Raw genomic sequence first — 13,171 nt, 5'->3', positions numbered from 1 at the left:
ACTCAGACTGGAGCTGGTGAAGGTGCAGAGAGAGGACTCAGACTGGAGCTGGTGAAGGTGCAGAGAGAGGACTCAGACTGGAGCTGGTGAAGGTGCAGAGAGAGGACTCAGACTGGAGCTGGTGAAGGTGCAGAGAGAGGACTCGGACTGGAGCTGGTGCAGAGAGAGGACTCAGACTGGAGCTGGTGAAGGTGCAGAGAGAGGACTCGGACTGGAGCTGGTGAAGGTGCAGAGAGAGTACTCGGACTGGAGCTGGTGAAGGTGCAGAGAGAGGACAGACTGGAGCTGGTGAAGGTGCAGAGAGAGTACTCAGACTGGAGCTGGTGAAGGTGCAGAGAGAGGACTCAGACTGGAGCTGGTGATGGTGCAGAGAGAGGACTCAGGGACTGGAGCTGGTGATGGTGCAGACTGGAGCTGGTGATGGTGCAGAGAGAGGACTCAGGGACTGGAGCTGGTGATGGTGCAGAGAGAGGACTCGGGGACTGGAGCTGGTGATGGTGCAGAGACAGGACTCAGGGACTGGAGCTGGTGATGGTGCAGAGAGAGGACTCAGGGACTGGAGCTGGTGATGGTGCAGAGAGAGGACTCGGGGACTGGAGCTGGTGATGGTGCAGAGACAGGACTCGGGGACTGGAGCTGGTGATGGTGCAGAGAGAGGACTCAGACTGGAGCTGGTGATGGTGCAGAGAGAGGACTCAGGGACTGGAGCTGGTGATGGTGCAGAGAGAGGACTCAGGGACTGGAGCTGGTGATGGTGCAGAGACAGGACTCAGGCTGGTGATGGTGCAGAGAGAGGACTCAGGGACTGGAGCTGGTGATGGTGCAGAGAGAGGACTGGACTGAGCTGGTGATGGTGCAGAGAGAGGACTCAGACTGGAGCTGGTGATGGTGCAGAGAGAGGACTCAGGGACTGGAGCTGGTGATGGTGCAGAGAGAGGACTCGGGGACTGGAGCTGGTGATGGTGCAGAGACAGGACTCAGGGACTGGAGCTGGTGATGGTGCAGAGACAGGACTCAGGGACTGGAGCTGGTGATGGTGCAGAGAGAGGACTCAGAGTATAATGGAAAAAGTGTGTTAAGATGCTTAAAATGTATTAAAATACCATTATTACCAATTATTAAAATTATTCTGATTGTTGAATTGTGTTTAGGAAACAAAGATAGACATGGTTTTATGTTATCATGTGTGTGTATAGTGCGTATGTTATTGTGTGTGTGTATAGTGTGTACATGTATGTTATCATGTGTGTGTATAGTGTGTACATGTATGTTATGGGTGTATAGTGTGTACATGTATGTTATGGGTGTATAGTGTGTACATGTATGTTAGGGGTGTATAGTGTGTACATGTATGTTAGGGGTGTATAGTGTGTACATGTATGTTAGGGGTGTATAGTGTGTACATGTATGTTAGGGGTGTACCAAGAGACCACTTATTTCGGACAAGCAATGTTTTCAAATTTGTAATGTTTGCATGAATTGTCATTATTTACAGGAACACACAACGTCCTGAAAAATACAGTATGTAGATGTCTTTGTTAGAAAGAATACTATATTTCCCTTGATGGAGTGATGCTGAATGTACAAAATGGCTCAACGTACCCCACTCTCCCCTACCACCTAACATCCATGGGAGAACTCTGGAAGTCCCGTCCTTTTGACTTCTATACAGCACAGAACGGAAGGTATTTAAGTTGGTAATGGGGAAGAGAAGTCTGTTTGACTTGAAGCCCCTGGGCCAGAGACCAGAAGAGGTAAGGAGTGGGGAAGAGAGGCCTGTTTGACTAGAAGCCCCTGGGCCAGAGACCAGAAGAGGTAAGGAGTGGGGAAGAGAGGCCTGTTTGACTAGAAGCCCCTGGGCCAGAGACCAGAATAGGTAAGGAGTGGGGAAGAGAGGCCTGTTTGACTAGAAGCCCCTGGGCCAGAGACCAGAATAGGTAAGGAGTGGGGAAGAGAGGCCTGTTTGACTAGAAGCCCCTGGGCCAGAGACCAGAAGAGGTAAGGAGTGGGGAAGAGAGGTCTGTTTGACTTGAAGCCCCTGGGCCAGAGACCAGAAGAGGTAAGGAGTGGGGAAGAGAGGCCTGTTTGACTAGAAGCCCCTGGGCCAGAGACCAGAAGAGGTAAGGAGTGGGGAAGAGAGGCCTGTTTGACTTGAAGCCCCTGGGCCAGAGACCAGAAGAGGTAAGGAGTGGGATAGAGAGGCCTGTTTGACTTGAAGCCCCTGGGCCAGAGACCAGAAGAGGTAAGGAGTGGGGAAAGAGCGGCCTGTTTGACTTGAAGCCCCTGGGCCAGAGACCAGAAGAGGTAAGGAGTGGGGAAGAGAGGCCTGTTTGACTAGAAGCCCCTGGGCCAGAGACCAGAAGAGGTAAGGAGTGGGGAAGAGAGGCCTGTTTGACTAGAAGCCCCTGGGCCAGAGACCAGAAGAGGTAAGGAGTGGGGAAGAGAGGCCTGTTTGACTAGAAGCCCCTGGGCCAGAGACCAGAAGAGGTAAGGAGTGGGATAGAGAGGCCTGTTTGACTTGAAGCCCCTCGGCCAGAGACCAGAAGAGGTAAGGAGTGGGGAAGAGAGGCCTGTTTGACTAGAAGCCCCTGGGCCAGAGACCAGAAGAGGTAAGGAGTGGGGAAGAGAGGCCTGTTTGACTTGAAGCCCCTGGGCCAGAGACCAGAAGAGGTAAGGAGTGAGGAAGAGAGGCCTGTTTGACTAGAAGCCCCTGGGCCAGAGACCAGAAGAGGTAAGGAGTGGGATAGAGAGGCCTGTTTGACTTGAAGCCCCTGGGCCAGAGACCAGAAGAGGTAAGGAGTGGGGAAGAGAGGCCTGTTTGACTTGAAGCCCCTGGGCCAGAGACCAGAAGAGGTAAGGAGTGGGGAAGAGAGGTCTGTTTGACTTGAAGCCCCTGGGCCAGAGACCAGAAGAGGTAAGGAGTGGGGAAGAGAGGTCTGTTTGACTTGAAGCCCCTGGGCCAGAGACCAGAAGAGGTAAGGAGTGGGGAAGAGAGGTCTGTTTGACTAGAAGCCCCTGGGCCAGAGACCAGAAGAGGTAAGGAGTGGGGAAGAGAGGTCTGTTTGACTTGAAGCCCCTGGGCCAGAGACCAGAAGAGGTAAGGAGTGGGGAAGAGAGGCCTGTTTGACTTGAAGCCCCTGGGCCAGAGACAGGGGGGGGGGGGTAAGTTGTGGGAAATAGGCCTGTTTGACTAGAAGCCCCTGGGCCAGAGACCAGAAGGGGTTGTCTGCCTCAAACTGAAAAACAACCTTGTGTTATATGATCCTGCCTCTCTCACTGGCTGACTCAACCACAGAGAGGTTGTGTGTGTGTGTGCCCTTCTTCTGCCTCCTGTGTGATTAATGAGGAGGGACACTCAGGAAGGCCCATGGGGTAGACCAGGGGTGACCGAACACGGCACTGCAGCTCATTGTGACGCTACTCTACACTGTTATACTACACTATACGGTACTGCACTACACTATATTATACTACACTATCATGGCCAAAAGTTTTGAGAATGACAAATATACATTTTCACAAAGTTTCCTGCTTCAGTGTCTTTAGATATTTTTGTCAGATGTTATTTGTTATTTATTTAATGACCCCAATTTCATGGTATACAATAGGTAGTAGTTACAGTCTTGTCTCAAAGCTACAACTCCCGTATGGATTCGGGAGAGGTGAAGGTTGAGAGCCATGCGTCCTCCAAAACACAACCCAACCAAGCCGCACTGCCCAGCCAACCCGGAAGCCAGCTGCACCAACGTGTCGGAGGAAACACTGTACAATTGGCGACCTGGTCAGCATGCACTGCACCCAGCCCGCCACAGGAGTCGCTAGTGCGCAATGAGACAAGGATATCCCTGCCGGCCAAACCCTCCCTAACGACACTGGACCAATTGTGCACCGCCCCATGGGCCTACCGGTCGCGGTCGGCTGCAACAGAGCCTGGACTCGAACCCAGAATCTCTGGTGGCACAGCTAGCACTTCGATGCAGTGCCTTAGACCACTGCGCCAACCGGGAGGCCATTTTTGTCAGATGATGGAATACTGAAGTATAATTACAAGCATTTCATAAGCGTCAAAGGCTTTTATTGACAATTGCTTGAAGTTGATGCATATTTGCAGTGTTGACCCTTCTTTTTCAAGACCTCTGCAATTCACCCTGGCATGCTGTCAATTAAACTTCTGGGCCACACCCTGACTGATGGCAGCCCATTCTTGCATAATCAACGCCTTGTCAGAATTTGTGGGTTTTTGTTTGTCCACCCGCCTCTATAGGATTGACCATGAGTTCTCAATGGGATTAAGGTCTGGGGAGTTTCCCAAAATATCAATGTTTTGTTCCCCGAGCCACTTAGTTATCACTTTTGCCTTATGGCAAGGTGCTCTATCATGCTGGAAAAGGCATTGTTCATCACCAAACTGTTCCTGGATGTTTGGGAGAAGTTACTCTCGGAGGATGTGTTGGTACCATTCTTTATTCATGGCTGTGTTCTTAGGTAAAATTGTGAGTGAGCCCACTCCCTTGGCTGAGAAGCAACTCCACACATGAATGATCTCAGGATGCTTTACTGTTGGCATGACAAAGGACTGATGCTAGCGCTCACCTTGTCTTCTCCGGACAAGCTTTTTTCCAGATGACAGTCTGTCCCTGATGTTTTTCCTGGAGAGAAGTGGCTTCTTTGCTGCCCTTAATTGACACCAGGCCATCCTCCAAAAGTCTTCACCTCACTGTGCGTACAGATGCACTCAAACCTGCCTGCTGACATTCCGGAGCAAGCTCTGTACTGGTGGTGCCCCGATCCCGCAGCTGAATCAACTTTAGGAGACGGTCCTGGCGCTTGCTGGACTTTCTTGGGCGCCATGAAGCCTTCTTCACAATAATTGATCCGCTCTCCTTGAAGTTCTTGATGATCCGATAAATGGTTGATTTAGGTGCAATCTTACTGACAGCAATATCCTTGCCTGTGAAGGCCTTTTTGTGCAAAGCAATGATGACGGCACGTGTTTCCTTGCAGGTAACCATGATTGATAGAGGAAGAACAATGATTCCAAGCACCACCTTCATTTTGAAGCTTCCAGTCTGTTATTCAAACTCAATCAGCATAACAGAGTGATCTCCAGCCTTATCCTCGTCAACACTCACACCTGTGTTAACGCGAGAATCACTGACATGATGTCAGCTGGTCCTTTTGTGGCAGGGCTGAAATGCAGTGGAAATGTTTTTGGGGGATTCAGTTAATTTGCATGGCAAATAGGGACTTTGCAATTAATTGTAATTCATCTGATCACTCTTCATCACATTCTGGAGTATATGCAAATTGCCATCATTCAAACTGAGGCAGCAGACTTGGAGAAAATTTAATATTTGTGTCATTCTCAAAACTTTTGGCCATGACTGTACACTACACTATATTATACTATACTACACAATATAATACTACATTATGCTACACTACACTATACTACATAATATTATACTACACTACACTATATTATACAACACTGCTATATTATACTACACTACTGTATTATACTACACAATTCTATACTACACTATACTATATTATACTAAACTATATTATACCGCGCTATACTATACTGCACCATACTACATTATACTACGCTATACTATATTATTTTACACTACACTGCCCACCATTATACTACACTACACTATAGTATACTACACTATACCACACTACATTATACTATAGTATACTACACTACATTATACTACAATATATTATACTACACTATATTTTACTACATTATATTATAGTACACCGTATTATACTACACTACATTAAACTACACTATACTATACCATATACACTGTACTACCAAGTTTTTAAAACCATGTATTTTAATCATTTTAAGCATCTTTAACACAGGCTAATTAACACCTAACAAATTCCTTTGTACTTTTTAAAAACACTTTTAACATAGGCCAGGCCCCATGGCCATTGGCTCAACTTACCCAAGGCAAATTTTTTTACTATATTAGCCCAAACAGCTACAAGGATGCACTTTCATGCTAAGTTTATGACCTCATATTGTAGCTTATAGAGACCCCAACTGATGTATAGAACAATCTTAAAAATATCTACTTTGGTTTAGATACAAGCATCATACAACCACAATACATTTTTGACTAGGTCCAAAACAAGGTTTGGGGGACCTAACCTGCCTACCACTAATTCCATGTGGTTTCTTCCTAAGTTGTATTCTGAAACGCAGCCCTGAAACAGCCTTGTAATATATCCAACCATTGAACAGAAGATGGGAAAAGCAGGACCTCTAAAATCACTGTTTTATTTAATGGTCTGGTGCTCTCACCAACACCACCACTGGGGTGGAAACAGTGACTCGGGTTAGGGTTAGGGCGCTCCCCTCCCATCCCTACCCATGCAGGGTGGTTTCACAGATGTCCTCCTCCCCACCTGTGTAAAGGGAAGTGCTTCCCGAGTAGAACAACAGCTCATCCGGCAGCAAGAGGGGCGGGTCTCAATTCACCTTCTACTCCTCCCCATTGGCCGAACACTCCTCCAGCAGCATGATGATTCTGTACTGTGACACTGTGCTTTCAGGGGGCTTCCATAGAGGGAGGTGGAAAACAATACCCTGAGCTTAGGCTTCATGTGGTACAGCCAATGCAAGAGGGGCGGGTCTCAATTCACCTTCTACTCCTCCCCATTGGCCGAACACTCCTCCAGCAGCATGATGATTCTGTACTGTGACACTGTGCTTTCAGGGGGCTTCCGTAGAGGGAGGAGGAAAACAATACCCTGAGCTTAGGCTTCATGTGGTACAGCCAATAGTAGCTATGGTCCCCCATTAACCCTGTCCTCACTCTCTCCTGCTACACTTACCCTGTTTTAAGGAGCTGGATGACATCAGTACATAGCGAGTATTTTCTGCCTCTTACGCCTGCCCTGTGTTTGTGTGTGTGTGTGTGTGTCGTCTGTGTCTGTGCGTGTGTCCATTCATGTTTGTGTGTGCGTGTGTCTGTTCGTGTGTGTGTGTCTGTGCGTGTGTGTCTGTGCTTGTGTGTGTCTGTGTGTGTGTCCGTTCATGTTTGTGTGTGTGTGTGTCTGTGCGTGTGTCCGTTCATGTTTGTGTGTGTGTGTGTGTGTTTGCGAGGTGCAAGGGGTGTAGGGGACGGACAAGGCATCACTTGTTTTGTTAAGTCTGGACTGGTGTTTGCCTTCAGGGGATAGTGTTTTCGGGCTTATGCCTTTTGTATACAGTAACATTTCTCAATAAGCATGACTGTCTGTGAGTAATTGTGTGTTTGTGGTATGAATCTGTGAAACTCCGTTGTTTCATGAATACATGTTGTTGAGAAATGGACTTTGCTAACAGGTCTCCTCTCTCCATAAGTGCAGGCTGTTAAACCCCAGATAGTATTTTTAGGGAGAAAATCATGCCCTTGTTTCTGTCTCCATCCATGCGTCTGTCTCTCTGTGTATGTACGCTGGACTAAAATAGCAGCATGGGCTCCTGTGAGAATAAACACAGGGGTTGCATCCCAGATGGCACCCTATGCCCTTCATAGTGCACTACTTTTGACCAGAGCCATGGCCAAAAGTAGTGCACTATATAGGGAATTGGGTGCCATCTGAGACGCAGATAGGGAAAGGCATCTGCTGGGTTTCACACAGGTCTAACAGACAACTGGAGGTGGGAAACCTGGGGAAAGAAACTCTATAACGACAGAACTTCCTATTCTCAGCTGAGTGATGCCATAGTAACGCCTACCCTTGTTTGTTTGTTTAGTTTTTTACTCAGGTGAGGTTGTGGACGCAGTGCGCCACTACCACTAAATATGCAGTCGAGATTCCTACGTTTGTGAAAGTTGCAGGGGTCATCAATGGCCGAGCCTTGGCCCGGGGGAACCTCCTTCGTGATCGAGGTACCCTGCTAGGTAAGTCGTAACTTGGGGATTTGAGGTGGGTTGGGGTGACCAGGACGTAAAGGGATAGTTGTTTCTGGTGTTGGAACGGGGTTTATGTTTATTCAGACCCAGAGATAATGATGTGCGGAGGTTTTCGCCGAACAGCTGGGCATCCGTCCCAAATTGAACCCTATTCCCTATTTAGTGCACTACTTTTGACCAGGGTCCATAGGGCTCCCCACAAAGGTAGTGCACTATGTAGGGAATAGGGTGCCATTTGGTATACAAACCAGGGTAATTGCAGCCTTTCAATCTGTTTCTGAAGAGATGCACCTCCTTTGTAACCCCCCCATACTGTCTATTTGAAAAGGTAAAATCGGCTATTGATACTGTACTTATATTGTCTCCAGGTTTCTACCTCCTTGGCAGTCAGGATCCATATTGATCTGAAAGATGGCCCTTGTGCATATCACCCCTCTCTGGACCCTCGAATAGGCTGTGTTGAGCAGAATGTAAAAATGAATAACTTTAATAAAAGGTTATATACTATGTTGACTCTCCAGAGGATACCAGTGGTGATAGGAGAGATGCTTCGCAGCGTTCTCAGTTATCATATCTACCTCTGTTATTACGGTTAGCCTGGGGCTCTAGGGCTACCTTTACTCAGTGCTCTGGCCCGAATGCCACCATATTCCCTTGATAGTGCACTACGTTTGACCAAGGCCCATATAGGGAATAGGGTGCCATTTGGGAAGCACACCCAGTGAGATGTGGCATCAACTGCATTGTTGGTTAAGGGCTTGTAAGTAAACATTTCACGGTAAGGATCTACACCTGTTGTATTCGTGACATGTGACAATAAAATGTGATTTAATTTGAGTGCTCCCTGTAACCGGTAGTGACAGATTGTTATGCCCTTTAGGACTGTCCTGTGCGGTCACAATGACACCTCCCAAATGGCACCCTACTCCCTACCTTTGACCAGTAGTGCGCTGCATAAGGAGTAGGCTACTATTTAAGGACACAGTAACTTTGAATTCACCTCAGACTGCAGAGGTAAAGCTATTACTGTATTGAACAACATGTGAGAGCAACGAGCGCATAGATCATGTAATAGGACAGGCAGGCAGAACAAACTTGACACGTCAAATCAGTGTGTGTGCAGAATAGAGAGATACATTTGGTTTTATTTAACCTTTATTTTATCAGGGAGTCATACTGAGGTCAATATCTATTTTTACAGATGAGCCCTGAATTACATAAATTACATAATAACACACATCAATATCATATCAAAAACCAGACACAGTCATCAGTTATAAGTTCCTCAATCACCTTTCTGAATTGCCCTAGACCAGTGGTTCTCAAACATTTTATAGCCCCTTCCCCCTTCAAACATTCAACCTCCAGCTGCGTACCCCCTCTAGCACCAGGGTCAGCGCACTCTCAAATGTCGTTTTTTTTGTCATCATTGTAAGCCTGCCACACACACACTATACAATACATTTATTAAACATAAGAATGAGGGTGAGTTTTTGTCACAACCCGGCTCGTGGGAAGTGACAAAGAGCTCTTATAGTACCAGGGCACAAATAATAATATAATAATAATCAATAATGTTGCTCTTTATTTAAACTTTATACGTGAGGGCTGAGAATCCACTCTCACGTAGGTACGTGGTTGCAAAGGGCATCAGTGTGTTAACAGGGCGATTTGCCAAGGCAGGATACTCTGAGTGCAGCCCAATCCAGAAATCTGTCAGTGGCTTCTGATTAAATTAAATTTTCACAGAACCGCTTGTTGCAATTTTTATGAGGCTCTCTTGTTCAGATATCGGTAAGTGGACTGGAGGCAGGGCATGAAAGGGATAACGAATCCAGTGGTTTGTCTCATCCATTTCAGGAAAGTACATGTGTAATTGCGCACCCAACTCACTCAGGTGCTTCGCTATATCACATTTGACATTGTCCGTAAGCTTGAGTTCATTTGCCCACAAGAAATCATACAATGATGGAAAGACCTGTGTCCTTGTTAATGCAGACAGAGGAGAGCTCCAACTTCTTAATCATAGCCTCAATATTATCCCACACAATGAATATAGTTGTGGAGAGTCCCTGTAATCCTAGATTCAGATCAATCAGGCGAGAAAAAACATCCCCAGATGGGCCAGTCGTGTGATAAACTCATCATCATACAAGCAGTCAGACAAGTGAAAATTATGGTCAGTAAAGCTCGTCTCTCAATTTTTTTTTAAAACGTGTAAATTCTTTGCCTCTTAATAACCAGCGCACTTCTGTATGTTGTAAAAGTGTTACATGGTCGCTGCCCATATCATTGCATAGTGCATTAAATACACAAGAGTTCAGGGGCTTTGCTTTAACAAAGTTAACCATTTTCACTGTAGTGTCCAAAACGTCTTTCAAGCTGTCAGGCATTCCCTTGGCAGCAAGAGCCTCTCGGTGGATGCTGCAGTGTACCCAAGTGGCGTCGGGAGCAACTGCTTGCACACGTATTACCACTCCACTAGGTCTCCCTGTCATGGCTTTTGCACCATCAGTACAGATACCAACACATCTAGACCACCAAAGTCCATTCGATGTCACAAAGCTGTCCAGTACTTTAAAAATATCTTGTCATGTTGTCCTGGTTTCCAGTGGTTTGCAGAAGAGGATGTCTTCCTTAATTGACCCCCCATAAACGTAACGGACATATACCAGGAGCTGTGCCAGGCCCGCCACGTCTGTTGACTCATCCAGCTGTAATGCATAGAATTCACTGGCTTGTATGTGAAGCAGTAATTGTTTCATAACATCTCCTGCCATGTCACTGATGCGTTGTGAAACAGTGTTGTTTGATGAAGACATTGTCTGTATATTTTTTTTGGCCTTTCCCCCCTTCATTGTCCCAGCCATATCCGCGGCAGCAGGAAGAATTAAGTCCTCCACAATAGTATGGGGCTTTTAATTTTATTTTTGGCAGTGAAACGAGGCTACTCAGACGAGAGAAAAAACTCACCCAAATGTACAGCCCCGTTGGAAAATCTAAATGGACTTTTAGAAAATATGAAGAGACAATACATTTTTTTAAATCACATTTTTATTTGGTGTACCCCTGAAGGCATTGCGCGTACCCCTGAGGGCATACCTGCCCTAGAGGCACGAGAGCATCACATTTAATAACATTTTGAAGATTGTTCCACAAATACAGTGCAAAAAAACTATTTCCCCAACTGAGTACAGACCGCTGGAATTTCCAGAGTTAGCCATTTCTGAGACCGGGGGTGGTAACTCATATGTCTAGGTTAGTAATGATGATTTGTTTTGTAACAGGACTTTATAAAAGAAAACATAGCATTGAATCAACCTACATGACATCAAAGAGGGACAACCAACATTCTGGTAGAGAATGCAGTTATGAGTAGCTAGCCAGAGGGAGAATTATTATGTATGTATTATGTATTATTGTATGAATTAACCTTATTAAATAATTGAATTGTTATACTGTAATATAATTTGTATTGCTTTGGCAACAGTGGTATGGCACTCCCATTCATGTCGAGGAGGTGAGGAGGATGTGGGGAGGAGGAGGTGGGGAGGAGGAGCTAGTGAAGAGGTGGGGAGGAGGAAGAGGCGAGGAGGAGATGGGGAGGGAGATTTTACGACTGCTGATTAGACTGAGATAGAGGAGAAACACATCTGTTAATTCACTGCAGCAATGGACTCATCAGATAGACTGTGATCATGTATAATATTTTCATTGGTCCATTACATCTCCTACCCCCAGACAGGGTAGTGTAATGTGAGGATACAGGGTAGTGTAATGTGAGGATACAGGGTAGTGTAATGTGAGGATACAGGGTAGTGTAATGTGAGGATACAGGTGATGTGTCAGTACTGTCCAGACAGGGCAGTGTAATGTGAGGATACAGGGTAGTGTAATGTGAGGATACAGGTGATGTGTCAGTACTGTCCAGACAGGGTAGTGTAATGTGAGGATACAGGGTAGTGTAATGTGAGGATACAGGGGATGTGTCAGTACTGTCCAGACAGGGTAGTGTAATGTGAGGATACAGGGTAGTGTAATGTGAGGATACAGGGTAGTGTAATGTGAGGATACAGGGTAGTGTAATGTGAGGATACAGGGTAGTGTAATGTGAGGATACAGGGTAGTGTAATGTGAGGATACAGGGTAGTGTAATGTGAGGATACAGGGGATGTGTAATGTGAGGATACAGGGTAGTGTAATGTGTAATGAGGATACAGGGTAGTGTAATGTGAGGATACAGGGTAGTGTAATGTGAGGATACAGGGTAGTGTAATGTGAGGATACAGGGGATGTGTCAGTACTGTACAGACAGGGTAGTGTAATGTGAGGATACAGGGTAGTGTAATGTGAGGATACAGGGTAGTGTAATGTGAGGATACAGGGTAGTGTAATGTGAGGATACAGGGGATGTGTCAGTACTGTACAGACAGGGTAGTGTAATGTGAGGATACAGGGTAGTGTAATGTGAGGATACAGGGGATGTGTCAGTACTGTCCAGACAGGGTAGTGTAATGTGAGGATACAGGGTAGTGTAATGTGAGGATACAGGGTAGTGTAATGTGAGGATACAGGGTAGTGTAATGTGAGGATACAGGGTAGTGTAATGTGAGGATACAGGGTAGTGTAATGTGAGGATACAGGGTAGTGTAATGTGAGGATACAGGGTAGTGTAATGTGAGGATACAGGGTAGTGTAATGTGAGGATACAGGGTAGTGTAATGTGAGGATACAGGGGATGTGTCAGTACTGTACAGACAGGGTAGTGTAATGTGAGGATACAGGGCAGTGTAATGTGAGGATACAGGGCAGTGTAATGTGAGGATACAGGGTAGTGTAATGTGAGGATACAGGGGATGTGTCAGTACTGTCCAGACAGGGTAGTGTAATGTGAGGATACAGGGTAGTGTAATGTGTAATGTGTAGTGAGGATACAGGGTGTATGAGGATACAGGGTAGTGTAATGTACTAGTGTAATGTGAGATACAGGGTAGTGTGAGGACAATGTAATGTGAGGATACAGGGCAGTGTAATGTGAGGATACAGGGCAGTGTAATGTGAGGATACAGGGTAGTGTAATGTGAGGATACAGGGTAGTGTAATGTGAGGATACACAGGGTAGTGTAATGTGAGGATAGTGTAATGTGAGGATACAGTGTAATGTGAGGATACAGGGGATGTAATGTGTACAGTACTGTCCAGACAGGGTAGTGTAATGTGAGGATACAGGGTAGTGTAATGTGAGG

The 13,171-nt window shown here is 46.2% G+C and overlaps 1 long non-coding RNA gene across 1 annotated transcript; it reads left to right on the top strand.

Annotated features, from left to right (window-relative positions):
- The first annotated feature begins 5,852 nt into the window (after positions 1 to 5,852).
- LOC115138779 (uncharacterized) lies at positions 5,853 to 11,381 on the top strand. Its single transcript, XR_003865000.2, has 2 exons — positions 5,853 to 7,913; positions 8,294 to 11,381. It is a non-coding gene; the product is annotated as an uncharacterized LOC115138779 (long non-coding RNA).
- The last annotated feature ends 1,790 nt before the right edge of the window (positions 11,382 to 13,171 follow it).

Source organism: Oncorhynchus nerka, linkage group LG12 (genome assembly GCF_034236695.1).
Source record: "Oncorhynchus nerka isolate Pitt River linkage group LG12, Oner_Uvic_2.0, whole genome shotgun sequence".
Classification (NCBI taxonomy): domain Eukaryota; kingdom Metazoa; phylum Chordata; class Actinopteri; order Salmoniformes; family Salmonidae; genus Oncorhynchus; species Oncorhynchus nerka.
The sequence above is the reverse complement of the archived record's forward strand: the minus strand, read 5'-3'. Positions and strand labels throughout refer to the sequence as shown.